This window comes from Natator depressus, chromosome 2 (assembly GCF_965152275.1).
Source record: "Natator depressus isolate rNatDep1 chromosome 2, rNatDep2.hap1, whole genome shotgun sequence".
Classification (NCBI taxonomy): Eukaryota; Metazoa; Chordata; order Testudines; family Cheloniidae; genus Natator; species Natator depressus.
The window spans coordinates 161514032-161524872 of record NC_134235.1 but is presented as its reverse complement, the minus strand read 5'-3'; positions in this window follow the sequence as shown (position 1 = coordinate 161524872).

Genomic DNA, 10841 nt, shown 5'->3' with positions numbered 1-10841 from the left:
AATACAAGATGTCCTATAACAGGCTCAAGTGGAAGGTAATCAGATTAATACAGAGAAGAATACAGAGAGGAATGTTTTGTATGTTACACAACCCAAGTTGTGCTGGATACCAGAGAAGTGATTGCAGCTTGAGCTACTCCTCCCTAACTCTCCAAAATTCTTCCTTTATATACTGCTTAGGACAAAGAAATTCCCTACCACAGTTGATATTACTGTAGGTTCTACTCGAGATATCTCAACTTACCTAAACAATAAGTTAAAGATATCTGCAGCTGAGCTATTACTACATAACCTATCTGTGACAATGCAATTCTTATAGACCTAACCATTAATCAATGGTTCATTTTTTCCATCAATCTCAGAACACATCTGATAGTAAACATCCCTTCTCAGTCACCAGTGGTTCCTCTCTGGACATCTGAACACAATTATCTATTGGTCAAAGGGGTCAGAGTAAAAGTTTATGCATATTCCTTCATTTGGTCACCCACCTAGGTTCAAGCTAAGTACAAAAAAACTTTTCAGTCTGATAGGTACAGAGAATTAGAGTTGTAGGTAAAAAACACTCTGGCTTATACACACACAGGATTTTGGTTATCTTATCTATATAAAATGATTGTAGATATTTTAATATTTACTAAGGCTTTTTTAAAAGTAGTTCTAGAGTTGTATATTTTTACTATTATCAACTAGCATTCATCATATACAAGAACAAAAATCCGAGTATATTATCAAATACACGTGTAATTATCTACTTTAATAATTACTCCATTGTCACAAGATACTGAGACAATCAGGTGTTCTTAGTGGATGGTCCTTGTCTCTAGAATCTGCTTCCCTTTTGGTACAACATAGTTCCAGTCTATTCAACTGAAAGACTTGAGAAGAAAGTACAATTTGATTGGCAGAGCAGTATGTTCAGTTGGAAAGGTCTTGTAAGTGTGATTTTGTTATTGGGCAATTGTTTTATTGGATTTTTTTTTAAAAGTGTTATGGTTTTTTCATGAACATTAGAGAGATCCCAATAGCTGCATTGTATAAATGGAAAACATCAACAAAACTAAACAGTTTTCCGTCCACGAATACATGTTGTAGTTTACTGGAAGCTACCTCTATAAACAAGGAGTTGCAACAAGCAACCAGTATACACAAAATGGATGATAGTTTCCAAAAGAGTTTGATGTCCTTTCACGTGATCTTCCAAGGAAACTTCTCTTCCGTGAATCCAGTATAAGCCTTCTCTTCTGTGTATTATTTGAATGATGTCTTCATTTTTTAAGTCAAATTCAATTTCTTCATAAAAATTCAGTTGCTTTGGTGACTTGAAATGAAACAGTGCTTGAAAATGTACCTTTTTCAGAAGTTTGCTCAAACAGTGAATTCTAGCTATGTCTGCACATTGATTTTTCTGTCTTTGCTACGTGCACTGTCTCTTGCACATTCTTTCTAATCCAAACTTCCACTTCAACAAGAGTTATGTGCTGAAGAACTGCAAATCAAACCATTTTTTAGTGTTGATTACATTCTTGAACCTGTTGGATTTAGGAAGGTAACCATGAAATTCAGGGTGATTGGATTCAAAAGTTCACATTAGTGGTGCAATAACTGTCAAACTGAACTTGCCTGGGTGACATCTGTGCACTCTGTTCCCACCTGTCCTGATTTATTTGAGATTGCTCTGATAGGCTGGTCTTTTTCCAGCTACAAATGGAAAGCTCTGACAAGAAAGAGTTGACAGCATTAAAATCACTGGAACCATAGACACCAGGAAATCTATTCCTCTCACAATCTCTGCAATGCTCATTAAAGTTTATTGGATTTACAGACACAAATATCATGTGAGAACAGACTGTAAAACATTCAGTTGAAAATGAGGTGATCCTACAGTAATGGTGGTTGATCTTTACAAGTTTACCATTTTTTAAAATCACACAGCTATGTGTTTCTAAGATAAATTCTTTCTTAGAAAATTCTGTTATTAGAAGACTTCATTTATTCTCTTTCTTACTGGGAAATTAGTCAAGATTACTGTTAATGTTTTCTGTTTCATTATCTACCCTACTGTGCTGGTGACTAGAGCAAATAAACTATTGATTTTTTGCTTCACCAAGATTTCTTGAAAATGTAAATGATCACCTCTGTGACAAGCCAAAGCATTCCCTATCTCTGCCACTATAAATATTAAAGGATAAAGATAGTTTAAAATAAACCCACAAACTTACAAATGTTATGGGGTACATGCACTATTCTTCTTATTAGTCAATCGTGTCTAAATGTGCACCTTGTATCAATGAATCCCAGTGTTGTCAAATCCTAGCTTAAACAATAATATCGTGTGATTTCTCCTTCTAGCCATTATTTTACAAAACAAAACCTTTATAAAAGTTCAAGATAGCACAGAAGTCCCAAGACTCTATAGGACTTGGCTACAAAATTTCATGCACAGTTAATGAAGAATCAGTCACTTTAATGGGATGTAAGCACTTGCGGGATTACAAGTCCTCTACATGACTGATTTACCTTTTCCTGTCTACATTTAAAATAAGACATCAAGGTTGCGACTTGCAGTCTTAGTAAAATGGACCAAAGAAGTGTCATTACAAATGTTTTTGCCCAGCTTCAATATATAATGTGAATTCCCACTTCCGGGATCCCAATAGGATCACTCTCCTGTAGCCATCTGGCTAAGAGGGAGGAAGGAGGTTGGGGGTTGCGGTTGTTGCTGCTGCTGCTCCAGCTACTCCCTCTCTCCTACCTGATTGCTGTCTGGCTGTGACACCCCCGCCCTGGTTGCTGCTGCTCCTGCTGCAGCTCCTTGCGGGGGCCCGCTGGCACGCTCCCCAGAAGAGGAGCATGAGGGACCCCGCTGTTGCTACTGCAGACACCACCACCATCACCTCCACCACCTGAGAGGGGTCCTTCTTGCCTGGCCACGGGACTGCCTGCTGGAGTTGCTGGAGCTGCTGGAGTGTTTGCTGCCTGGGAGCTTCTGGAGCCTGGAGGAGGAGGAAGAAGAGGAGTGCCTGCTGTTTTGGGAGTACGCAGAGACATTGCAGATCACCATGGAGGGGGACTTAAAGGATTGAGTAACTTTCAAACTGTGCTCTTGTGGTGGGGGTCTTGAATGTGTCTGTGGGGACATGGGGGTGGGGCGTGGAGCCTGCCCCCTGGACCATCTGTGTCCCCCCCTTTTCCCACCACCACTGCCCCCTCCACCACTCCCACTGGCTGCTTACCATCTGCCTCAGCTCCTGCCTCTGGGACTCAGCTGCTCACCTGGCTTACCACGCCTGTTTGCCACCAGTTGGGCCTGAAGCGGCAGGCAGCATAAACTGACTTTTTTGCACATGTGCACATGAGCCCCCCCACCCCATATTGACCCCCTCCCCACTGCAGCAGGCCCCCAGCTTTGCCCCTTGCTACCTACCCCATCTGCCCCTTGCAGCCTTTTGCCCCTCCCCTCTGCCCCAGCCCCTCGCTAGCTCCAGTTAGTTTGCCAGATCCACCCTTTTCACTCTGCCGTTTTGCTTGTTTGTTTGCCCCACCCCAGCATCTGAAGCTAGCCCCTTGGTCTCCCTGGCCTACCTCCAAACTGGTTTTCCCCCCTGCCCCCACCGCGGTCCCCCTGCCCTAACTGCCCCTTTGCTCTGTGCACCCATGCCCCCTCCCATATGCTTGTGCCCCTCCCCTGTTTCAGTTTGAACCCCTGTCTCACTGCATCCCCCAATGCTATTATAACGCCCCCTCCCCTAGTGCAGCTAGAGGAGCCGGAATCCCATCCTGAGTTGGTGACTGACCCCCCCACCCGCAGTCTTACCCTTCATAGCCCCCCCCCGACATCCAGCCCTCCCCTTCTGGTGCCCTTCTCCTCTTCCTACAGCCTAGTGGGGAGGAGTGGTCGACCTGTTCCCCATTTCTCCTCCCTCCCTGCCTATTATGGAGGGGGACAAGGTGGATGAGACCCCTCGGGCAGACCCCTCTGCCTATCCTCCACCTGCTCCCCCATTGCCCCCTCTGGCTCCCACCTCAACTGCCACTGCAGAACCATCTGCTACCGCCCCTGCTGGGGCACTGGCAGCGGCGGGCAATGGGGTGGACTCCACTGCTGCCATGTCCCTTGCCCCCTCCGATTCTGGGGAAGTCCCCCCAGCCGGTGGGAAAGGCCAGGGCAAAAAGAAGGGTAAGGGAAGCAACAAAAAGACTAGGCCCTCCATGGTAGAGGTTGCCCCCACTGCTGTGGCCTCGCCACTGGCCGCGGCGTCCCTCCCCGCTGCTCCCTCCACCAGCTCTCTGGGGGCCCCTCCCGTGGCCCCGAGGGCATACGCACAGGTGGCGGCAGCTCCCCTGCCTGCTGCTACGTCATCTCTCCTGGCCACTGCCTCTGCTACCATCTCTGGCGGCCGGGGCATCCTGGCCCCACCTTGACCAGGAAGCACTGCATCCGTTGCCTCCTGGTGCCCGCCTTGCCCCACTTGGAGACCTATATGTGGGTGTTGGCGAGGGTGGTGGGGCCCACAGCCATCGTGGTGACCTCCAAAATGTACGGGAAGGTCGTCTTCTTCTTGGCATCAGAGGGTGTCTCCCAGGAGGCGGTGAAGAAGGGCCTGGCGGTGGGGGGCATGTTCATCCCCCTGGAGCCGCTGGAGGACCTGGGCATCTGAGTGGTCCTGACCTCCGTCTCTCCCTTCCTTCCCACTGCTGCCCTGCTACCTTGCCTTTCTGTCTTGGGGAAACTACTCTCCGTTGTCAGCCCTCTCCCACTGGGCTGCAAAGACCCCATCCTCCATCACGTCCTCTCGTTCTGCTGGCAGATGCAGCTTCAATTGCTGCCAGCGGCACATAACAGAGAGGTGTTCGAGGGGTCCTTTCTGGTCCCCTACCCGGGGGCCCACTACCAGGTGCATTACTCCACAAGGGAGGCCCAGTGCTACCTCTGCCGGGCGATGGGACATATCCAGAGGGACTGCCCCTTGGCCTGGCAAGGAGGAGTGTCCTGGACCCCCGAGCCTCGGCAGGGCGCCAGCCCCATCATCGCCAGTGCCCCTGGCTGCCTGGTGCCTGGAGCCACCCCTCCTCCTTCCCAGCCCACCACTGATCCTCTCAGGCCCTAAGGGTACCTCCCGCAGTGCGTCCAGACGAGCGGGAGAGCCCCACCCTCGTTGCGTGCAGTCTGGCAGGGCCTATGGAGGAGGGTGCAGTGGAATTACTACTGGGCATGGGAGAGGGTCGCCCCAGGGGGAATCTTCCCTCCCTTGTGCCACCCCACTGCTACCTCCCCGAGTCCCCGTGCCATTGCCCTTGCCCTCTGAGACCATCCCTGTTAGCCAGCCCACAGATGACACCATAGAGGGCTGGGTCCAAATACAGGGGAAGCGGAGCAAGCAGAAGGCTCAAGCTCCGCTCCATCCACCCGATGCGGAGGCCCCCGTAAGACCAGGAAGGGGGCCACCGACACAGAGCCTTCTGCCTTGTCCCCAGGAGAATTCCATCCATCGGTGCCGGCTGGGGACGACGTGGCAGTAATAGAGGGTAGCACCACCCCTCTTCCGGAGCCCCTCCTTAAGGGGGCCTCCAATGGAGCCCCTCTTTCTCCCTTGCCACCTGAACTCCCTGCATACTTCGAGGCGAGTGTTGCTTCAGGTGCCAGCAACAAGGTCCGTGGGGTGGTGGGTGGTGATTTCCCCTCCATCTTCGAGGAGATTGAGGCCCTGGGTCTGACCCCAGTCACCCAGGGGGAGGACGACCCTCTGCCAGTGGGCCTTGATCTGGGCAACCTCACCTGGCCCCTTTTTCCCCATGCTCCCACACCAACCGCTGTTTCCGCTCCCACCTCTGAGGCATCCCTGGACTCTTCCATTGGCCCAGCCACAGATGCTCCCCTGCTAACGGCCACCGAGCCTATTGAGGCGACTGCCAGTGCCACCAGGGGCATCCCTGAGTGGGACCTGAGTCACCGGGGCATCCCTCACTGTTGCAGGGCAGCCAACCTCCTTCCCAGGTGGGGGGCCCCATTGCTGATTGTCCACCTAATGATGCCATGGCTGTAACACCCGCCATGGAGCCTGAGCCTGGCATCGTTAAGGGCAAGCTCCCCAGACCCATGACACATCCGAGAGGTGCCACCCCTCAGTAGCTCGGCTGCCAGAGCCCCTGATTCCGACTCTGCCCCCTCCCTGACCCTGTTCCTGCCCCCTGCCCCTGATGCCGACCCCGCCTCCTTCACCTCCACCTCCTGTGCTGCTATTGCTGCCCCTGGGGCCGTCTCCATCCCCTTCCCAGAGGATGACCCCTAGGGAGCAGCCTTCGTGTTCCCCGTCCCAACCCCCTAGGGGCTGCTATTTTCCCTCCACCGCCTCCCACTGAGCCGGGAACTGAGGAGGGCTGCGTGGCGCCAGCACACTGGTTGCCATGCTGGAGATCTGCCCCCCGCCTGCCTGTCTCGATAGACCATGGGGGTTCAGGAGGGGCCCCTCCGGAGGATGGCCTGAGGCCAGTTACCCCTGTGGGAGTTTCTCGAAGACATCCGTAGGTCCCACAACAAGGTGCAGCTCGCTCTCCAGCGATTTCATCAATCTTCCGGGCCATGAGGACCCTCTTGGGGGAGGGTAAAGGGACCAGGATGCAGGACATTTCAGCCTACCTTTGGATCCGTGGCTTTTATGACTCTTTGCTCACCTACGGGGTAGGTAACGGTTTGCTGCGTGGCCCAACGAGGGCTGTGAGTGTCCCTGTCAGTGAGGATTCCCCCCCAGCCCTCCCCCTGGTACTCATCATCTTTGCAACATTAAACACCCAGGGCTGTAGGATGGGTCTCCGCAGGGGCCAGGTGCTCTCCTTCCTTGCAGGGGAGGAAGGGTACTCTGTGGCTTTCCTGCAGGAGACTCATACGGACCCAGCTGCTGAAGCTAGCTGGCAGCTGGAGTGGGGGGACAGGGTCTATTTTAGCCACCTCACAGTTCATACGGCTGGAGTTGCTACCCTGTTCTCCCCCAACCTACGGCCCGAGGTGCTGGGGGGTTGCCAAGGCTGTGCCAGGCCACCTGCTGCACCTCCGGGCCTGCATGGAGGGGCTAGTGGTCAATCTCATCAACGTTTATGCCCCAACATCGGGCCTGGAGCAGCTGTGCTTTTTTCAGCAGGCGTCCGCCTTCCTCGTCTCTTTGGATCCTCATGAGTGCCTGGTCCTGGGCGGGGGTCTCGAGGAGCAGGACCGCTCGAGGACCGAGCAGTGCCCAGCTGCCGCGGACGTCCTCCGGGAGATTGTTGACCATCACTCCCTGGTGGAAATCTGGGGCAACCACCACCTGGAAGACATCTCTATGTTCACCTTTGACCGGGTGGAGGCCCATTGGTTGCGCCACTCCCAGTTGGACTGCATTTTTTACTTATCATGCTGTCACCTTTCACGGGCCCACTCCTCCAGCATCCGGCTTGCCCCATTCTCAGATCACCTTCTAGTGAGAGAGAGAGGCTGGCGCTGGCCTGTTGGCACTTTAATAACAGCTTGTTGGAGGATGCGGGCTTCGTGGCGTCCTTCCAGGAGTTCTGGCTGGCCTGGCGAGGGCAGAGGCACGCCTTTTCCTCGGCGTGGCGGTGGTGGAATGTGGGGAAGGTGCACGCCCGGCTCTTCTGCCACATCTACCTCCGGGGTGCCAGCTGACGGAGGGATGGAGTGATAGAGCAGTTGGAATGGGAGGTCTTAGAGCTGGAGAGGCAGCTGTCTGCTAGCCCCGAGGATCCATCAATCTGTGGAATGTGCTGGGAGAAGCGGGAGGAGCTCCGGGCCCTCAAGGACCATCAGGCCAGGGGCGCCTTTGTTTGATCTCGCATCCGCCTCCTTCATGAAATGGATTGCGGCTCCCGCTTCTTCTATGCCCTGGAGAAACGAAGGGGGGCCAAGAAGCACGTTACCTGCCTCCTGGCAGAGGACGGCACCCCCCTCACAGATCCAGTGGAGATGCATGGGAGGGCCAGGGCCTTCTACGCAGGCCTTTTCTCCGCAGATCTGACTGATCCTAACGCTTGCAGAGTGCTCTGGGATGGATTCCCAATGGTCAGCTAAAGCTGCCTCTCACTCTGGCCGAGCTCTCGGAAGCCCTCCGCTGCATACCCACCAATAAATCTTCAGGCATGGATGGGCTGACCGTGGAGTTCTACTGTGTCTTCTGGGACGTCCTCGGCCCGGACCTTGTCACCATCTGGGCCGACTCCTTGGAGAGTGAGGTTCTCCCCCGTCGTGCAGGCAAGCTGTGCTCACCTTGCTCCTGAAAAAGGGGGACCCCCGTGACTTTCGGAACTGGCATCCCGTCTCGCTCCTCAGCATGGACTACAAAGTCGTAGTGAAGGCCATCTCGTTCCGGCTGGGGTCTGTGCTGGTGAACGTGGTCCACCCCGACCAGACTTACACTGTCCCGGGCCGTACCATCTTTGATAATCTGTATTTGGTCCGGGATCTCTTGGAGCTCGGGTGTAGGGATGGTTTGTCGTTCGCCCTCCTGTCCCTGGATCAGGAGCAGGTATTCGACAGGGTGGACCATGGGTATCTCCTGGGCATTCTGCGAGTGTTAGGCTTCAGACCCCAGTTTGTGGGGTTTCTCCAGATGCTGTACACTTCCGCGGAGTGTCTGGTCAGGCTCAACTGGACCCTGACCGAGCCGGTCAGCTTCGGGCGGGGACTATGGCAGGGGTTCCCCCTCTCAGGCCAGCTGTATTCTCTGGCGATCGAGCCCTTCCTCTGTCTGCTCCATCGAAGGTTGATGGGGTTGGTGCTGTGAGGGCCGGAGCTGTGGCTGGTCCTGTTGGTGTATGCCAACGACGTGCTCCTCGTGGTGCAGGACCTGGGTGACTTGGCGTAGGTGGAGGCTTGGCAGGCCATCTAATAGGCAGCCTCCTCCACCCGGATCAACTGGGTCAAGAGCTCTGGCCTGATTGTCAGGAATGGGTGGCAGGCAAGCTCCCTCCAACCTGCACTTCAGGCCATCCGGTGGAGCATGGGTCCTCTGCTCTATCTTGGCATTTACCTTTCTGCCATGCATCCTTCTCTGCCAGAGAACTGGCAAGCTTTGGAGGGCAGGGTGGCAGAGCGGATCCAGAAATGGACAGGACTACTCCGGTGCCTCTCCCTCCGAGGGAGGGCACTGGTGCTCCCTCAGCTAGTCCTGTCCATGCTCTAGCACTGGCTCAAAACCCTGGTCCCGGCCCCAGGCTTCCTGGCCTACCTCCATACATTGGTTCTGGAGTTGTTCTGGCCAGGAGTGCACTGGGGTCTCTGCAGGGGTCCTCCACCTGCCTCTGGAGGAGGAAGGACAGGGCCTGAAGTGCCTGCATGCTCAGGTCCACGTCTTCCGCCTCCAGGCCCTGCAGAGGCTCCTTTATGGTGCAGGTAGTCTGGCGTGGAGCGTACTGGTGCATGCCTTCCTGCACCACTTCCGAGGGCTCAGATATGAATGGCAGCTCCTTTATCTTCATCTCAGAGGTCTTCCGCAAGTCCTCTCCGGGATGCCGGCTTTCTACCAGGACCTCCTCCTTGGAAACTGCTCTTGGCGACCAGGTCTGTGGTGGCCACCGAGGAGGCAGATCTCCTCTTTGATCCCCTTCTACACAACCCCCAGCTCCATGTGGAGGTGGCGGAGTCCCCCTTGGTGCGCCAGAGGTTGATCCTGGCAGAAGTCACCAGAGTCGGAGACCTCCTGGACTACGACTGGGGAGACTGGCTGGATCCCCTGAGGCTCGCTCGGCGCATGGAGCCTCTCCAGGCCTCGTACACCCCAGAGTATACTTCAGGAAGTGAGGGTTGCTTTACCGCCTGCTGCTCTGGTTTTCCTCGACCGGGTCCTGCAAGAGGATACGCCCTGCCCATCCTCCACCCCAGGCCATCCGGATCTTTTCATTGGCATGAGGGAGACCCTGGCACACATGTATCTGGAGTGCACCCGATTGCAGCCCCTATTGCAGCTCCTCTTTAACATCATGTTTTGTTTTTGGTTGCACTTTTCCCTCACCTTCTTATCTATGCACTCCCTATCCATGGCCCCACAAAGTTGCAGGACTCCTTGTCAACCTCCTCCTAGCCCTGGCCAAAATGGCAATCTACAAAACCAGGGAGAGGAGGTTGGCCGATGAGGTTTCCTGCTACAGTGGGGCCTATTTCCAATCCACTGTCTGCTCACGCATCCAGGTGGAGTTCCTCTAGGCAGCATCCACTGGCTCCCTTGACATCTTTGAGGAGCAGTGGGTGCTATCCGGGGTTCTCTGCTTGGTGTCCCCGTCGGTTCCCTTCGTTTAGCCCTATGACCTCACTTCTGTCTCTGTTTTATCTTTAGTTGTCCCACTCATACGTGTGCTGGAGTTGGTTTTTTTTAAACTGAGAATTCACAAATTCTTCTAGATCAGTCTTGGTTTAGTCCCGTTTCTCAGTGTCAGTCTTTAGGCTTTTGCTATTAAATACTGCCTAGTTAAAACATGTTGTATAAAAGTAGACAGGGACTTTGAATGGGATACTCAGTCTACAACTATTTTAATACAAAATGAACATTAACATAGTGCAAGATAAAGCAATGATTTTGCTTATTTTTGTGGTTTGTAACATGCTCTTTTGGAGGATAATCAATATAATTAATTAGTGAATAAATTGTGTGAGTTGCAATCCATTATAATAAATAAATCAAGTAATTATTTGAAATTATTAATCTTGTCAATTCATTTAAACTTCAAACAAGGAACTTTTCATGTTACACAAAGGGATTTTTAATAACCTCATACTTTAATGTGAAGCTAATTGAGTTTTTATATAATTGTGTTACAGTAAAATGATTGGAGTTTCACAGATTTCCTCCCTTCTC